The 18,093-nt window shown below is 37.4% G+C and overlaps 1 long non-coding RNA gene across 1 annotated transcript; it reads right to left on the reverse strand.

The window, feature by feature from the left end:
• Window positions 1-6,542: 6,542 nt before the first annotated feature.
• On the reverse strand, window positions 6,543-7,593 carry LOC141902303 (uncharacterized). The gene is made up of 3 exons (XR_012618888.1): window positions 7,348-7,593; window positions 6,956-7,056; window positions 6,543-6,804 (listed from the first exon to the last, which is right to left on the reverse strand). It is a non-coding gene; the product is annotated as an uncharacterized LOC141902303 (long non-coding RNA).
• Window positions 7,594-18,093: the final 10,500 nt, after the last annotated feature.

Here is an 18,093-nt window from a genome sequence, read left to right on the forward strand (position 1 = left end):
AGGCAGACAAACTAAGGGGTAATCGGACAAAAAAAAGGCAAGAACATCAAAGGGACAATCAAGAAGTGAGTGAGGGAGTGAGTGAGTAGAAGTGTCAAACGGAGAAAACAAGCTAACGGGATTAGAATAATGGGGGTACAAGTGAAGCGAGAAATTTAGAGATCAAAATATTGTGAGGAGAAAAACCGTTATTCAAATTAACACATTTATCCAAATTTTCAATAATAAGGGCAGATACCATGTGACGTTTGGTTTTATCGGGACAGGGAAAGATTATAGCGGCATTATCAAAATCAAAAATGTGACTAGTTTCATTAACGTGATTAGCTGCTCCACTCTCGGGTTTGAAATTGTTTACACCATTTTTATGTTCTCTGAGGCGCTTGCTCAAATCACGCCCAGTTTCACCAATAGGGCCTATATATTTTATTACAAACTTTACAAGGTATTTTGTATACACCAATGTTCAAAGGTTCCGTTTTGCAGGAATTGTGAGTTAAGTTATGACAGTTTATTATTGTAAGTGAAAACGAGCGGTTTGTTAAGGAGATGAAGGAGTTTTTTGATTTTTCCAAAAAAGGAACAAAAGGTATGACGATGAGCTTTATTCAAAAGGTCGTTAGGATAAGCTAACTTACAACAGCCATCAGTGAAGCCAAAGACGACTGCGATTATCATTTCTTCAGATCGCGGCAGGCTTATAATTATCTTAGATCACATCTTCCAGACCCGCATCTATTCCATTTACTCAAAAATGTCACAGACTCTGGTAACCGTAATTTTTCTGGAAATTCTAGCAAACTCAGCTCGAAGTTACATCAACTCATCGGTGCTAGTCCTTGGACTAAGTATAGTAACACTGACATCATCGTGAGTCTCTCCCCAGCTACGCTCTCAACATATCAACTTCAACTTCTTGGATTCGGTTTGAATTTCAATTTCTCTCTACCCCAACGTAAGTCGAATATTCTGGATTTTATGTCGGATTTAGAACTTCGCAAAAACTCGTCGTCAAATTTGGACTATAGTTTTTTGTTTATGAACTTACAAACTATCTGTGATAACCTTCGGAATAACTATTCTGAATTCTTACCTCGCCGTTTTAGGATTGCCCTCGCTGAAAAATTGGACTCGTATTCGTATTTCTAAAGTCGATAAAGGTGGTAAAATTGTTCTGTTAGATATCTGTGACTACAATCGAAAAATGTTCTCCCTTCTCGGTGATTCCAATGTATACAAACCATTAAAATCCAATCCTCTCTCTCGGATGCAAGCTTCATTCAACACGAATCTTTCTGATAATATTAAATGTTTCCCGGATTCTAAATTCCATTCTCGCCTTCCGTCTCTCCCATATATTTACGGGCTGCCTAAAATTCACAAGCAAGATGTTCCCCTGTGCCCTATCGTATCTAACTGCAACTCTCCCTCTTATCGCTTATCCAAATTTCTGGCAAAAAATTATCCCCGGTTCTTTGTTCCTTTTCCCCCTCGAACTTACGGCACAACAAAGATTTACTCGAACGTTTCAGAAACATTATTCCTGGTAATGATAAATTCATCTCGTTCGACGCTAGCTCTCTGTTTACCAATGTCCCCCTCGCGCCTACCTTGGATTTTCTCAAACGTAAACTACCCTTGTTAGACTTCAATTTTGATATTCCTACTGATTGTATCATTGAATTAATTGAAATTTGCACTCAGAACTCCTTTTTCAGTTTTAAAAATTCATATTTTGAACAGGTCTTTGGCATGTCCATGGGGAACCCCCTTAGCCCCATTTTATTTCTCGAACATGTTGAAAATGAATTATTACCTCTCTACACTAGCACTCCCCCTTTGGTTACGATATGTTGATGACATTCATGCGCTTATTCCTTGTGATTTTGATATTGATTTATTTCTCTCATTCATTAACTCTTTTTACCCCTCGTTGAACTTCACATTTGAATTGGAAGTTGATGGAAAAATAGCATTTTTAGATGTGTGCATTCATGATTATCTGTCATGTTTGAAATTCTCAGTTTATAGGAAACCCACTCAGAAACCCACTCATTCTGGATCCTACTTGCATTTTTTTCCTTTGCCACTTATAGCATAAAACTAGGGGTTGCTCAGGGATTATTTCTTCGTGCTTTTACGATTTGTGACCCCCTTTTTCTCGATGATGAACTCACCCAGATCAGGAATTCCCTTAATATGTTAGCTTATCCTAACGACCTTTTGAATAAAGCTCTTTTTCGAGCCCGTCGCACCCATTTTTGTAATTCCCGAGTTTCGCGCCCTCAGAAACAGCCCATCGTTGTACCTTTTGTTCCTTTTTTGGAAAAATCAAAAACCCCCTTCATCTCCTTAACATACAACTCGTTTTCACTTACAATAATAAACTTAGTCATAACTTAACTCACAATTCCTGCAAAACGGAACCTTTGAACATTGGTGTATACAAAATTCCTTGTAAAGTATGTAATAAAATATATAAGCCCTATTGGTGAAACTGGGCGTGATTGGAACAAGCGCCTCAGGGAACATAAAAATGACGTAAAAAATTTCAAACCCGAGAGTGGAGTAGCTAATCACGTTTATGAAACTAGTCACATTTTTGATTTTGATAATGCCGCTATAATCTTTCCCTGTCCCGATAAAACCAAACGTCACATGGAATCTGCCCTTATTATTGAAAATTTGTATAAATGTGTTAATTTGAATAACGGTTTTTCTCCTCACAATATTTTGATCTCATGTTTTCAGGCACTATTTCCTGATGGTGTGCCTCAAACATTTGTTTCCTTTGGATCCTGAAATGTGTTTCGAATATTCAATCGTACACATTGAGTATTTTCTGGAAAGGACAAAAAATTGGGATAGAATAGAATACATATATAAGTACTGAATAAGGTATGTTGAAAATTAAAGGCGAAACAAATTGAAGAAAAGTATGAATATTATAAGACCCTTTAGAATTTTCTTGCCTTGAAGGACTTTCATAGATTATGCCGGAACATAATCATTTGCCGATACATCTTTTTACGGTAAATTGGCAAAATGGGGCAGGAATGTACCCCTTTCTGGTAAAGTTTGTGCGTTTATGAAAATCTTGGCTACGGGCGCGTTGAGAAAGGCCAGAATTAAAAAAACTTAAAATGCAAATGGCATCATATTGTAGTCCGGTTGCTTAGAAAAAACAACAAAAATTGTTGAAAATGACTGTTACTGTGCTTTGGGTTTTATTCCTATAATGTGCCCTTTTTCTTTGGTGAGGCAGCCAAAATTGGACCTTGAATCTGCCCCTGGATTATTGGCTCTAGTTTGTTCTATTATCCATCAGGATATGTTAGTCATGTACATGATAAAGTTTCTTTGGTGCTATAATATTTTCAATTTAAACCATATACCGGTACAATTGAGGTTTTTGGGAATGAAATGTTAAGATTGTACAAATGACCCAGTGCACATGCGAATCCAATTCTTGCAAAAGTTCAGGTTCATCCAGCCAGGGTCTATCAAGTCCATCGGGGGTGGATATGGGGGCAATAGAGGCCTTTGACTTGGATGCATTATCCACGAAATGGCCGTTCTTTCCTTATAACCTGGGCCTTCCAATTTTCCTAGCTGTGCCTCTGTATATACCGGCGCCCTAGCCATTGAATATGAGTGAACATATTTTAGAAAATATTTACATTAAAGAACTTAACTAATTTCAGACCTAGAATGTACAACCATTTTGTAGATGGGAACCTGAATCTTAGATTATTTTTTTGTATTACTTATGTGTTACTAGTCAGATCCTGTTTAACACAATACATGTACATAAACCATTTGTCATACTGTCTTCTTTGAACTGTAGTTTTGAACCTATTGGTGTCAGATAATTTGCATCGCATGCCATGTCTGGTCATTTGAGCCTTGTTGGTTGGGGGCTTGCACAGTGGAATATCATTAATACGAGACAGCCTATTACAAAACTCTGATTTTCAAACTGTTTTTGATGATTTTCGTATGTCCCGGCAAAATGTAGTGCAAGTTACTAGTAGAAGATGAGTTTAATACAAACACGATGATCAATACGATTGCTGTTCGAGAGGATCACCATTTACCGGACATAATACATATGTAGAATAACAATAACATTTGACATTGTGTCGAAGATTTTTATAGATCAACGAATGAATTTGAAAAAAATGTTATTTCGTTTTATGTCTTAATTTTCATTATTCAGAATTGTGTACTTATAGGGCCCCATCAAGCCGAGAACATGGGGGCGTGCTAGGCAAATATTTGTGGGAAATTTACTTTGGATTGCATGTTACAAATTTTAGTTGATACACATGGTTTTCTATTGCCCCAATTATTTTTATTTTTATCAACGAAGCTCAACCGTGTATGCATGATACATTGAGGATTCCACTAGTGCCAGACGAGGCGCTTTATGAAGGCAACTCAGTGTTCCGTATTCAATTTCTTCTACATTTTAGATAAAAATGAATTTTTTTCTTGGATAAATCAATAATAATCATTATTTGACGTCATGCCAATGCTAGTAAAATGGATTTAAAATAGCAGTTAGAAAAAATAGCGCCGGCTCTTCTCATTTTCATAGTAACTTCAAACCATAAATTTATGTACACCCGGTATATGTAACCCACACTTGCCAGATGTTATTGGCTACCGTGTGGTCGGTCCTCCAAATCCAATTACCTTAATCCCCGATACCAATAACAAAATACAAAACGCAAACACTGGAATAAAATATACAATATATTCACAGTTTATTATCAATCAGGAAAATATTTTAATCATCAAATTATTAGATAGAGAAAATTAAGATCAAATTACTCAACTACGCCAAATTACTAAAATCAATCAATGACTTCAAATAATTAAAATTAACCAATGCATATGAAATCTATTCATTAGACAAAATCTAAAACAAATAAAATGATACAATGAATCCACGAATCTCTTGACGAACCTTCCTTGCTGCTGACGATCTTCCAAGGTTATAATTCAAATAATTCCATGACGCAAAGATATACACACGGACACAGAGACACAGAAACACAGTCAGTAAGTCAAGTTTTGCAAAACACTAAACAAATTTTCACGTTGAATAATACATGTACCGCTTCGAACGTACGCAAAATTACAACCGCTCCCGCAGTCCACCTGAATTCCGTGCCTTATCAAATGCTTTGTCGAAATCCACCGTTGAACAGGATTCTAAGACTGTGCAGAAAACCCGTCATCGCTGCTTTGCAGCTATATTTAGTCTATGGATTTCGACAAAGCATTTGATTAGGTACAACATCAGCCATTACTAAACAGGCTATTTAGAAACAGTATCAATGATAGGTCGCTCAAATGGCTCAGCAGTTATCTCTGAACGAAAACATGTTGCCGAAATCAACGGAACGCCTCAACTCGGTCTAACTAGTGGAGTCACGCCAGTTAGTATCCTAAGTCGTCTTCTCTTTAATGTCCTGATAAACGGTTCCTGAACTTCGCTGAAAAAGCTGAAACACTGAAACGCTGAAATAAAAACGCTGAAATTTCAGGGAATTTCCGAAAAACGCCGAAATTTCAGGGAATTCCCGAAAAACGCTGAAATCGTGCTAGGTACCGACAATACACGTTTTGAAATGTTTTCCGGGCCGGTGTCCGCTGACGAGTCCTGAACCGTGTTTTATGCTCTACCTTCGGTTACAGAGACATGCCCTAAGGTCGTCGTCATGATCGACTTGATCGATTGCGGATTGCGTGGATTGTTAGATGTGTTTTTTGCCATAGTTTTATGTGCATATACCGGTACGATCTAACAATGAAGTTATCACTTCATTTGAATAAATTCTTAATCACAGTAATATTAATTCACAATATTTTTTCTTATGTTTGGTGATTTCTTGCAACTTATCATTGCCAAGTCTCATACAAGTAGTAGCTGAATGAAAGTACAGTTAGGCTGAACCTGATAACCCAAATTAAGTGCTAGCATGGAACTAATGATTATTTTGATTCTATTTTCGGTGTCATTGAAATTCGTTAATAAAGGTTCAACCGTCATAGTATACTGTACTTAGCATTGCTACAATTGGGTGCCATATTTCTACAATTTCTACAAGGAGGAAGGAATCTTTAAGTGTCTTTGTTCCCGGGTAGGGTACGGGGTAAAACCTGGTTTACTTTCTCTTTCGACTTGCCGGAGACTACTATCTGCAATGTATTGCATGCTTTGATGTGTCTGGCCTATAGGAGTCGAACGATATTTTTTTCCCATACACAGGCATGGCTTTAGTGTTGATGAAGGCTAGGCACTGCACATTGTGGATTGACTGGAACTCTTAACTCACAAAATTAAACGAGTCAACAAGAAAGATCCAATAATTGGACATTTGTCTAACTATATTATTTAACAGCTTGAAATAATACATAACACATTCTGCAAGAGTATACAAAGGAAATCAGTTCTTACATTATATCAGAATCAATAGTTCGCTTAACTAGAATTCTGGTTCCATTGCTTCGTATTCTAATGAAATCCACTAGTATACCTTAGAATATCGCTTAGCTTAAGACTAAAAATTTGGTACCAGGAAACAGGGAAGAAAAGTGGGTGTACTGTACATCCGCAATTGACTTATTTCTCTCTGGTTGAATCAAGTTATTATTGAAATAGCATTCGAATAGCCATTTTATTTTTAAAAATTGTGTCGTTCAGCTATCCTGCTGCAAATTTCGCAGTTGAAGTTTACTGGTGCCATCTGATTTCTCAGTATCTCAAAAAATTTGCACATTCTAAGCCTGAATCTAAAAATAGAAAAAGGTGCATTTTAGTCGGATATAAAAGAATAATGGCTAATACACCCTGGACTATATAGCCTATGGGGTGGGCCTAGTTTGAAAGCACTGAGGTCCGAGAGAACAGCACTTAGTAAATAAATACTGAAATTAAACTTACAAAACACCCAGTACTTGAGATGATGTACTTGACAAGAAGTGTCACCAGCTAAGCAAATCAACTTTGTCTATGACTCCTCCTTTTATAGATTCAGTAGTAGTCTAAAAATAAGAATCGGTACATTTTTCTAACAGTTGGTATGTCATTTCTTCAAAAAAACTAATTATTATCACGCCACAGCAAATAAATTATTCACAGTTGTTGAATGGTTAGCCCGATTTAGATTAATTGGTTGACGCTAATCTGTATGACCCATACGTAGGGGCCTACTGCATGCCATTGGCGTCAATCCATTCCATTCCATTCCACAGTGAATTAAAAAGAAATTTAGTTAGATCCCTTTTGTCCAAAAGCTGCATCATTTATATAACTAGCTGTCAAATTTAATTTACCTCCTTCAGAGAATACCATAGTGACATAGTCCGTCGCCCATCAACGTGTTGACAAAAGAAAAGTTGCTCCATGTTTTATACATGAACGTTCAAATAAGATATTTTGCGTCTTGCAGGGAATATTGAGCATAGTGTTTAAGTTGGCTTGCACGGTTTGTGAATGGGTTTTCCTCATTATGCTGCCTGTATGCATTAAAAATCCGGATTTCAAGCGAATTAATTTGTCCAACAAGTGGCCCTCTAAAAGTATACTCCACACATACTGTCCATGCGTGTCTCTGTAACCGAAGGTAGAGACTAAAACACGGTTCAGGACTCGGCAGCGGACACCGGCCCGGAAAATATTTCAAAACGTGTATTGTTGGTACCTAGCACGATTTCAGCGTTTTTCGGGAATTCCCTGAAATTTCGGCGTTTTTTCGGAAATTCCCTGAAATTTCAGCGTTTTTATTTCAGCGTTTCAGCGTTTCAGTGATTCAGCTTTTTCAGCGAAGTTCAGGAACCGCCTGATAAATGACATACGCAGTAATACAAAATGTACCGGACCGAGTAAATTTCCAAAACGACCTTAACACGCTGTGTTCCGTACATGGACAGAAACATGGAAGATGAGCTCCAACCTAAAGGGCACGATATGGATATTGGAAACAAAGAAAACCCGGGTTCAGATTATACCTTTGTTTTGCAAAAAAATTCTATTTAATCGAACAATACGCTTTTTGTTCGAACGAAAACCTTTCTTCATTCTGACAAAAAGATATGTTCGAATAAAAAGCTATGTTATTGTTGAAATGAAAAACTTGTCCTGAAAAAAACATTTGGTTGAGCGAAAACAATTTTTTTCGAACGAATATTTGAATGAAAAGAATTCTGTTCGATTGAACGAAATACTTAATACTTTTGGTTCGGACAAGAAACTTTTTTCAATATACTTGTTCGAATGAAAAACTTTCTCTGTTCTGACTAGAAAATTTTGTTCAAATAAAAGGATTCTGTTCGATTGTTCAAACTAAAAATTCCGTTTGGACGAAAAAAGTTTGTTCAACTCTGTCCTTACGATTTTTTCAGATCAAACGGAATATTATTGGTTCGAACGAAAAAATTTTTGTTACAACAAAAAAATTTTCGAGCGGAAGGTCTTTTGAACGAAAAAAGATCTTTCTGGGGCTCTGCAGTAACTTAAAGCCGGACGAAGGTCGGCCTTGCGACGCAATGCGATCCTAGTGTCGCATCGCAAGTTTGGGCACAAATCGGTTGCGACACAATTGTCAGCGACTGTGTGCGACTTGTTTCTGCCAGTCGCAAGAGCGCGTAGGTCGGTTGTGACGGTCGTGTTGTGTCGCAGAAAGTAGAACACTTGCGACTCCTTGTGACTGGCGTTGCTGACAGTCACAACCCGTCGCTGGCAGTCACAAGGGAGCGTAGGTCGACGAGTCATTGCGACACAATCGTCGCTGGCGGTCGCAGTGAATGGAGTCGCAAGGCCGACCTACGCCCGGCTTAAGTCATTAATGAAATACCAGTTTCATTTATGATGAAAAAACTCAGATGCAAAAGTCTGGCTTATAAAGCTGTCTGCTCAGACGAAATGTTCCAAAATGCTTTTTATCTAGAGGGTAGGCCTATTGGGTAAACTTCTTCATAGGCAGAATACAGTTATTTTGGGAATTTCTGAAGACCCTTCAATATATACTGAGGATTGATATTGACATGTATCTATTTTCACTCGAGCATTTGGCTAAGTGGGCCTGAACTCATAGTTTGCACTAAAATTGAAAGTTATTGGAAAGCAGTGAATAATTAGAAGATGATTAGGTGAAAACAATATTTATGTATTTAACATTTATACTTCTATCAGAAAAATATAGAATTTCTTATAAATACAACTTGAAACTGAATTACTACATACATAATGTACATACAATTAGTCAGATCCTTCATTTCGTTATACATTTACTTACAGTTGACAATAAGTATAAACAGATTTTCCAGTTAATAAGCTAAACATTTATCTACAATTAGTTAGGTCCTTCATTTAGTCAACTATACATTTATTTACAGTTGACAATAAGTAAAAACAGATTTTCATCTCAGAAAATAGGTTTCAATATGAAAATTGGTATGGAAATGTAGACTGTAGATTGAGAACAAGCTCCAAAGTGACGATGAACTGTATTTTTTACAGTTGATAATTAGATATGAAGTGATATTTTGTATTGCAGCCATTACGGCTTTTTACCCTCACTACACTGAGTTTCATTGAATTATGATGGATAAAGTGATTAAATTTTAGTATTTCATGATTGAGTATTGATTAACTGATGATTGACAAAAAAATATTTATAGTTTCATGATTATAATATTGAAAGTTATCTAATTTACTGTTCTAAAAAGTACATTGATTGTGTAAGAATGTTTTCACATTTTTTACATTTGAAATTATGACCTGATCATTCAAACATGAGACATGGAACCATAAATCACACATTTCAAAGGCAACCCAAGCAACGTCTCCACTCTCACATCTATCACTCTTCTTACCACAGATTTGACAAACTTCATGATCGCTCTCCTCATCCTCGCTCACATAATCACTCTGCTCATCCTCGCTCTCATAATCCATCTCATCCGCGCTCAAACGATCACTCTCCTCATTCTCGCTCTCATTCGGATTTATAACGATTTCATTGATTCGTAGATTATTTATAAACGCTTCTGACAATTTGTCTTTATTCTATAATTCTTTTTCAATTTTTTGAACATGATTGATGTAGTTTTTCCAATTGGTTGATGTGACATTTTCTCTACCCTCAAGGATCAGTTTTTTGACGTTTGTGAGCTTGAATGTTGTATTTCTCTTTTTCGCATAACTTTTGAGCTGGTTCCAGACCATTTCGATAGGGTTCAATTCACAGTGGCAGTATCAAAAAGCTCGTGGCCCGCCTCGTTCAGTAGTTGTTGCTACGAATTATTTTTGTATCTCTGTGTCGATTACACAGATTCACAAGTTCAATTCACAATTTTTTTCATGGTCGAGTCATGCGGTATGTTATGTTTTTGCAACCACTCCTGCAATAGAGGGATCATTCATTTATTACGTACGCATACAATTTGAATTGTTCAACTCATCTTTGGTAGGATCACGATTGCAGAGCCTTCTTTCCCCGATTAGCTGCCAGAAAACTTTCTGTCACAAACTGAACATTTGATTTCGGCATTTTGTAAGAATAACTTTAACATTCACCCAGGGTCCAGTTTCACAGTTCTGAGTTAAGATTTGACTACGAGTTAACTCAATTAAAATGAACTAACTTCAACTCACAATGTGGAACTGGGTCCAGCTCAACTAGGAACTTCAAGTAACTGTTTCTAAAACTCCTGGATAAATATGTCTAATTGATTCTTTGCAATCAAATAGGCCTTCCAAAATGATTGAGAAAGTTAGTCTGGACACTTGGAGATGATAACAAGGCTTACAGCCCACTTATGACCATTGTTTAAATTAATCTGGCCAACAAGACAATGCAGTATAAAATGTCAATCCAATGTATATTAAAACAATGCATTCACTCTGTCTCACTACTATTCATGATGTAGGGGCCTAGATTAAATGTTTGAAGAAAGTTCCTTTAGAAATAAAATAGGTGATACAAGATTCTCCGAGCGACACAATTTTCAGAATTTGAGGGGATTTTGTTGCCTCAAAAATGGATTTTGGAATTTGAGGGGCTGTAGAAACCATGTTATATACATTAAGCATTACAGTACGCAAATCAATGACCCTCCTTATCTCCCCTAATGTGTACCTAATAAATGAATGACCCCAGAGAAGATAGTCAATTTTAGTATTGGATTAAGTCAATTCGGTTATAGTTCCGATAAGTAGGAGGTAAATGCACTATGTCCAAATAAATATAGAAAATCCAAACTGGTTATCAAAACAATCTTAATTGCAAATATAGCTGCAAAGCAGCGATAACGGGTTTTCTGCACAGTCTTAGAATCCTGTTCAACGGTGGATTTCGACGAAGCATTTGATAATGCACAACATCAACCATTACTAAACAGGCTATTAGGAAACAGTATCCATGATAGGTCGCTCAAATGGCTCAGCAGTTATCTCTGAACGAAAACTTGTAGCCGAAATCAACGGAACACCTCATCTTGGAATAAGTCGATTTAACTAGTGGAGTCACGCATGGTAGTATCCTGAGTTGTCTTCTGTTTATTGTCCTGACAAATGGCATACACAGTAATCCAACATATACCTGACCGAGTAAATTTCCAAATCGACCTTAACGCGCTGTTCGACCAAAAAACTTAATGTTCCAACAAGAAAATCTTGTTCGAATGAAAATAATTCTGTTTGATAGAACAATACGCTTTTTGCTTGAACCAAAAATTTTCTTCATTCTGACAAAAAATGTGTTCGAATAAAAAGCTATGTTATTGTTGAAATGAAAAAAAATTTGGTTGTGCGAAAACAATTTTTTTCGTACGAATGTTTGAATGAAAACAATTCTGTTCGATTGAACAAAATACTTAATACTTTCGGTTCGGAGAAAAAACTTTTTTCAATATACTTGTTCGAACGAAAAACTTAATGTTCTGACAAGAAAATTATGTTCAAATTAAAACGATTCTGTTCAATTGAATGATTGTTCGAACGAAAAACCTTTCGTTTGGACAAAAAAAAGTTTGTTCAACTTTGTTCTAACGATTTTTTCAAATTGGTTCAATTGTATAGAATATTATTGGTTCGAACGAAATAAATTTTGTTCCGACGAAAGAATTTTCAAGCAAAGGTCTTTTGAACGAAAAAAAGATATTTCTGGTGCTCCGCAGTAACTTAAAACCAGACGTAGGTTGTTCTTGTGACACGATGCGATCCTCGCGTTGCATCGCAAGTTTCGATGCAAGTCGCTTGCAATACGATTGTGTGCGACTAGTTTCTGCCAGTCGCAAGAGCGCGTCGGTTGGTTGTGACAGTCGTGTCGCGTCGCAGAAAGTAGAACACCTACGACTCCGTGACTGGCGTTGCTGAAAGATGAGGACGCCAGTGATATGATGACTGAGTTTCAAGTCGTCAAAACGTCACGATATGTCGACATATTCATGTCGAATTGATGCGATATATCGACATGAATATGACGACTTGTCGAGTTGGAACGCAACAACTCGAGGCCCTTTATCGCTTCCGTAGATCTTTCATTAAGTAGGATCACTTGAATGATCGCTTTAATATCACTCTAAAAAAAAAGAATCTGCCAAAATGACCTTAATATTCGACACTATATCTACGGAAGCGATAAGGGGCCTCGGAGATGACGCGTTCCAACTCGACAAGTCGCCATATTATTGTCGACATACCGCGATGTATCGCGTCAAGTCGACATGAATATGTCGATATATCGTGACGTTTTGACGAAATATTTCGTTTCCTTAACCATTTTCCTCGCGACAAGTCGACATATTCATGACGACTTGAAACTCAGTCGTCATATTACTGGCGTCCTCATCTTACATTTAGACATGTCTTCAAATGACGGCTTGTCCCGTGGAAAATGAGCAAATAAGCGAAATTTGTCGTGAAAACGTCACGATATGTAGACATATTCATGTGGACTTGACACGATATATCGCGATATATCGACATAAATATGGCAACTTGTCGAGTTTGAACATGAAAACTCGAGGCCCTTTATCGCTTCCGTACTATATCAGATTAATCGACTTCAAAATAGGCGAAAGCATCAGTCTTTATAACGTTATTAATTGGCCTAATTATTCAAAAGCTAATAATATGGGCGACAAAACCAAAAAAATTAATTGTCGCGGGCGATAAAACCAAAATAATCAATTGTCGCGGGCGATAAAACCAAAATATTCAATTGTCGCGGGCAACAAAACCAAACTAATGAATTGTCGCGGGCGATAAAACCAAAATAATAAATTGTCCCAGGCGATAAAACCAAAAAAATGAATTGTCGCGGGCGATAAAACCAAAATCATGAATTGTCGCGGGCGACAAAACCAAAATATTCAATTGTCGCGGGCAACAAAACCAAACTAATGAATTGTCGCGGGCGATAAAACCAAAGTAATAAATTGTCCCAGGCGATAAAACCAAAAAAATGAATTGTCGCGGGCGATAAAACCAAAATCATGAATTGTCGTGGGCGACAAAACCAAAATATTCAATTGTCGCAGGCGACAAAACCAAACTAATGAATTGTCGCGGGCGATAAAGCCAAAATAATGAATTGTCGCGGGCGATAAAACCAAAATATTGAAGTGTCGCAGGCGATAAAACCGCGACAAAAAGAGAAAAAAATTGTCGCGGACGATAAAACCAAAATAATCAATTGTCGCTGGCGATAAAACCAAAATATTCAATTGTTGCGGGCGAAAAAACCAAAAAAAATGAATTGTCGCGGGTGATAAAACCAAAATAATGAATTGTCGCGGGCGACAAAACCAAAATATTCAATTGTCGCGGGCAACAAAACCAAACTAATGAATTGTCGCGGGCGATAAAACCAAAATAATAAATTGTCCCAGGCGATAAAACCAAAAAAATGAATTGTCGCGGGCGATAAAACCAAAATCATGAATTGTCGCGGGCGACAAAACCAAAATATTCAATTGTCGCAGGCGACAAAACCAAACTAATGATTTGTCGCGGGCGATAAAGCCAAAATAATGAATTGTCGCGGGCGATAAAACCAAAATATTGAAGTGTCGCAGGCGATAAAACCGCGACAAAAAGAGAAAAAAATTGTCGCGGGCGATAAAACCAAAATATTGAATTGTCGTGGGCGACAAATCCAAAAAATGAATTGTCGCGGGCGATAAAACCAAAATCTTGAATTGTCGCCATTGTCACGTGCGACAAAACCAAAATAATGAATTGTTGCGGGCGATAAAACCAAAATAATGAATTGTTGCGGGCGATAAAACCAAAATATTGAAGTGTCGCAGGCGATAAATCCGCAACAAAAAGAGAAAAAAATTGTCGCGGGCGATAAAACCAAAATAATGAATGAATTGTCCCGGGCGATAAAACCAAAATATTGAATTGTCGTGGGCGACAAATCCAAAAAATGAATTGTCCCGGGCGATAAAACCAAAATCTTGAATTGTCGCCATTGTCGTGTGCGACAAAACCAAAATAATGAATTGTCGCGGGCGATAAAACCAAAATATTGAATTGTCGTGGGCGACAAAATCAAAATATTGTTTTTTCGCGGGTGACAAAACCAAATTAATGAATTGTCGCGGGCGATAAAACCAAAATAATGAATTGTCGCGGGCGATAAAACCAAAATAATGAATTGTCGCGGGCGATAAAACCAAAATATTGAATTGTCGCGGGCGACAAATCCAAAAAATGAATTGTCGCGGCAGAAAAACCAAAATCTTGAATTGTCGCGGGCGATAAAACCAAAATAATGAAATCCGAGGGCGATAAAACCGCGACAAAAAAAAATTGTCGCGGGCGATAAAACCAAAATAATGAATTGTCGCGGGCGATAAAACCAAAATATTGAATTGGCATGAGCGACAAAACCAAAATATTGATTTGTCGCGGGTGACAAAACCAAATTAATGAATTGTCGCGGCGATAAAACCAAAATAATGAATTTTCGCGGGCGATAAAACCAAAATAATGAATTGTCGCGGGCGACAAAACCAAAATTATTGTTTTGTCGCGTTATTTTAGTTTTGTCGTTTTGTCATAATGTCGCCCTCATTTGCATATACGTATTTTTTTTACGCATGGCCTTTATCAGCCACCATACTAAAGCCTTAAGGTCGCGTAAAACTCGATAAACACTTCAAGCGACACAGCGAACGATCTCCTTTCCCCCACAGCGAACGCTTAACCTAGTAGAGGCTACTAGCCTATGTAGGCCTATGTATATGCGTAGGCCTAACATCCGGACAGATTGGTCGTAGGCCTATTGAATTTAACAACCCACTAAATATCGTAAATTTTGTTTTGAAGTTCAATCCAATGAGTCCGTTAATAAACGCAACAATTGTACTGTGTTTGTTTGAGACAGTAAAGCTCAGTACCGGTAGGCCTAAAGCCGCGTCAAACTCGATAAACACTTCAAGCGACACAGCGAACGATCCCTTCCCCCACAGCGAACGCTTACTCCGAATGTCAAGTGTGAGTCCAGCATACGGAAAGGATTATGTGTTATATACTTGTATTAAATACCTTGTGCATTTGACAATGATCGGTATGTACTGTAGGAAATATAGAGTATTGATGGTATTGATATAGAGGTTGAAGCCCGCGGCCGAATAAAGTAATATATTCTTTTATTTTGATACCTCGTCGACATAACAGCTTTTCTCCGCTATATCTCTTCGGCGTGTTTAGTTTAGGCCTACGATTCCCCGGTACACTAAAGATTTATCTTAGTAAATACACGGTTAATTCGGTAAAGAAAAATAGGTATTGTTATACTAACTCCTTGAAACCCGCAGCCAAATTACTGGTAGTAATAAATTAATTTGTACTCGATTTGATTCTCATGATGAGGAGAAACTCGCAGCTGATCCCCGGAACGACGATGTAGTAACACACGTCGATTCGTCGATGTTTACGGCTCGACAGTGCTTTTAAAATCTAAAGTAGTAAATTTCCAGTGTATCGGTAATATGATTTGATGAGGAAAATGGGCTATTGTTAAAATCACTGTTTGAAGACCGCGACTGAATTTGAAGTCTGCGGCAATAAATTAGTTCATTTATACTTGAATTGATAATCGAAGTGACAGTCGGCCTGCGGGTTGATTTCGGGATGACGACTCGAAAAACATGTCGCCCCATTGAATGGGGCTAAATTTTCGATGTTTACGGCCCGACAGCGCTTTTGTAACGATGATTCGTGAAAAAACACGCGGGCCATTTGTAGATCTCAGTGAGCTGAACGATATTATATGGATTGTATATGAAACAGCGGTAAGGTTACAAAGCCTATGTTCTTTTGGTAAAAATAGTGTGGAAGAAAATAATAATAATAATAATCACGCGGATATCAATAGGGTTTTCTGTGAAATAACAGAAAACCCTAATAATAATCACGCGGATATCAATAGGGTTTTCTGTGAAATAACAGAAAACCCTAATTATATAGGACTCGACTCAATAGCTGCGTTCACACTAGGATTTCAGTACGGTACTAAGCATTTACACTCAATTTATTCGAGACCTATTTGCGGCTTATTCGGTTCCGCACTAAAATACGCGGTTTATTAAGTACGGAATGCGATTCCACGCCTAAAACCCGATCTCAGTACGGAACTGAGCTGGTCGCGTATTTTCTGTAGTGCTAATTATGGGCCACAACAATGGCCACAATGCAAGTATCAAGACAATCCATTGAAGGGTCTTCGTAATTTCCCAGTTCTGTTTACAGATGGGCACAGTTTCTACAAATAACTGTCATTAAAGGGCAAACTCAATCAATTGTCAATATTGATTGAATCATATCGACATTGAGACTATGAATTATACATAATGCATTGATATAAATACAAATTACGTATAATGTCTAATTTATATAAAAAACCATGGTACCAAGAGATACGAATTAAGCGAGGTTGATTGTATATACCGACCTGAAATCTGACTTGTCGAAAAATGAAAATTGCCGATTTAAAAGTCGTTTTTCGCAGTAATGGCTAATCAAAAATTCAAACTACAGTCAACCCCGATATACATATATTGAGATGTACATTGAGAAAACCTGGCGCTAGGCGGGGGTTCATATTTGTGAAGACATCACATTTGAAAATGAATTTCACAAGTTTTTTGCAAGTTTGGTTTTCTCGCGCGAGAATTCGAAACTTTTTGCTTTCTCGCATGAGAATTCAAAACATTTTGGTTTTCTCGCGCGAGATTTCAAAAACTTTTGGTTTTCTCGCGCGAGAAAACTAAACATTTTGGTTTGAAAAATTTTTCCGACTGGCTAGAAGCTGGATAAAATTTTTTTTACAATGGCCAATTTTTTGTTTTCTCGCGCGGGAATTCAAAACTTTTGGTTTTCTCGCTCGAGAAAACTAAACATTTTGGTTTGAAAAATTTTTCTGACTGGCTAGAAGCTGGATAAAATTTTTTTACAATGGCCAATTTTTTGTTTTCTCGCGCGGGAATTCAAAACTTTTGGTTTTCTCGCGCGAGAAAACCAAACTTTTTGAATTCTCGCACGAGAAATCCGAACGAATCAGCCACCATAAGATGACGTCTGGAGGACCTGGTTTTTATTTAAGCCCGAGTTCCGTGCTGTGGCTGAGTCTAGCGATGCCCTCCGGTTCGAATCCCTGCCGAGGGATCATGCAATAATATATATACTGTAAGGCGTACGCAATAGGGTTGGGGGTGGTGAGTGAATTTCATTTTAATCGTAGTGCTTAATGTGTATGAAAAATGGGCCAATTTTGCATACACTGGGAGGGGATGAAAAATTCAAATTTCATGTGTATGCAATAAATGAATGATACTCTGTAGAACAAATTCAGTGGAAAAACAAGCAAAAAAGTTTTTTTTGATGAAAAAATTGAAAAACAAGGTTTTTTTGACGCCTTATAAAACGTTACCGTTATGAAACCTAAACAATGCTAACCATTCAGCGTCATTTTACAAACGACAGCCGTAAATCGATGTGCAAAACGTCACAGGTTTATGTGTACACAAACAAGCTATCTGGCAAAATATAATTGACATAGATGT

Source organism: Tubulanus polymorphus, chromosome 3 (genome assembly GCF_964204645.1).
Source record: "Tubulanus polymorphus chromosome 3, tnTubPoly1.2, whole genome shotgun sequence".
NCBI classification, from domain to species: Eukaryota; Metazoa; Nemertea; class Palaeonemertea; order Tubulaniformes; family Tubulanidae; genus Tubulanus; species Tubulanus polymorphus.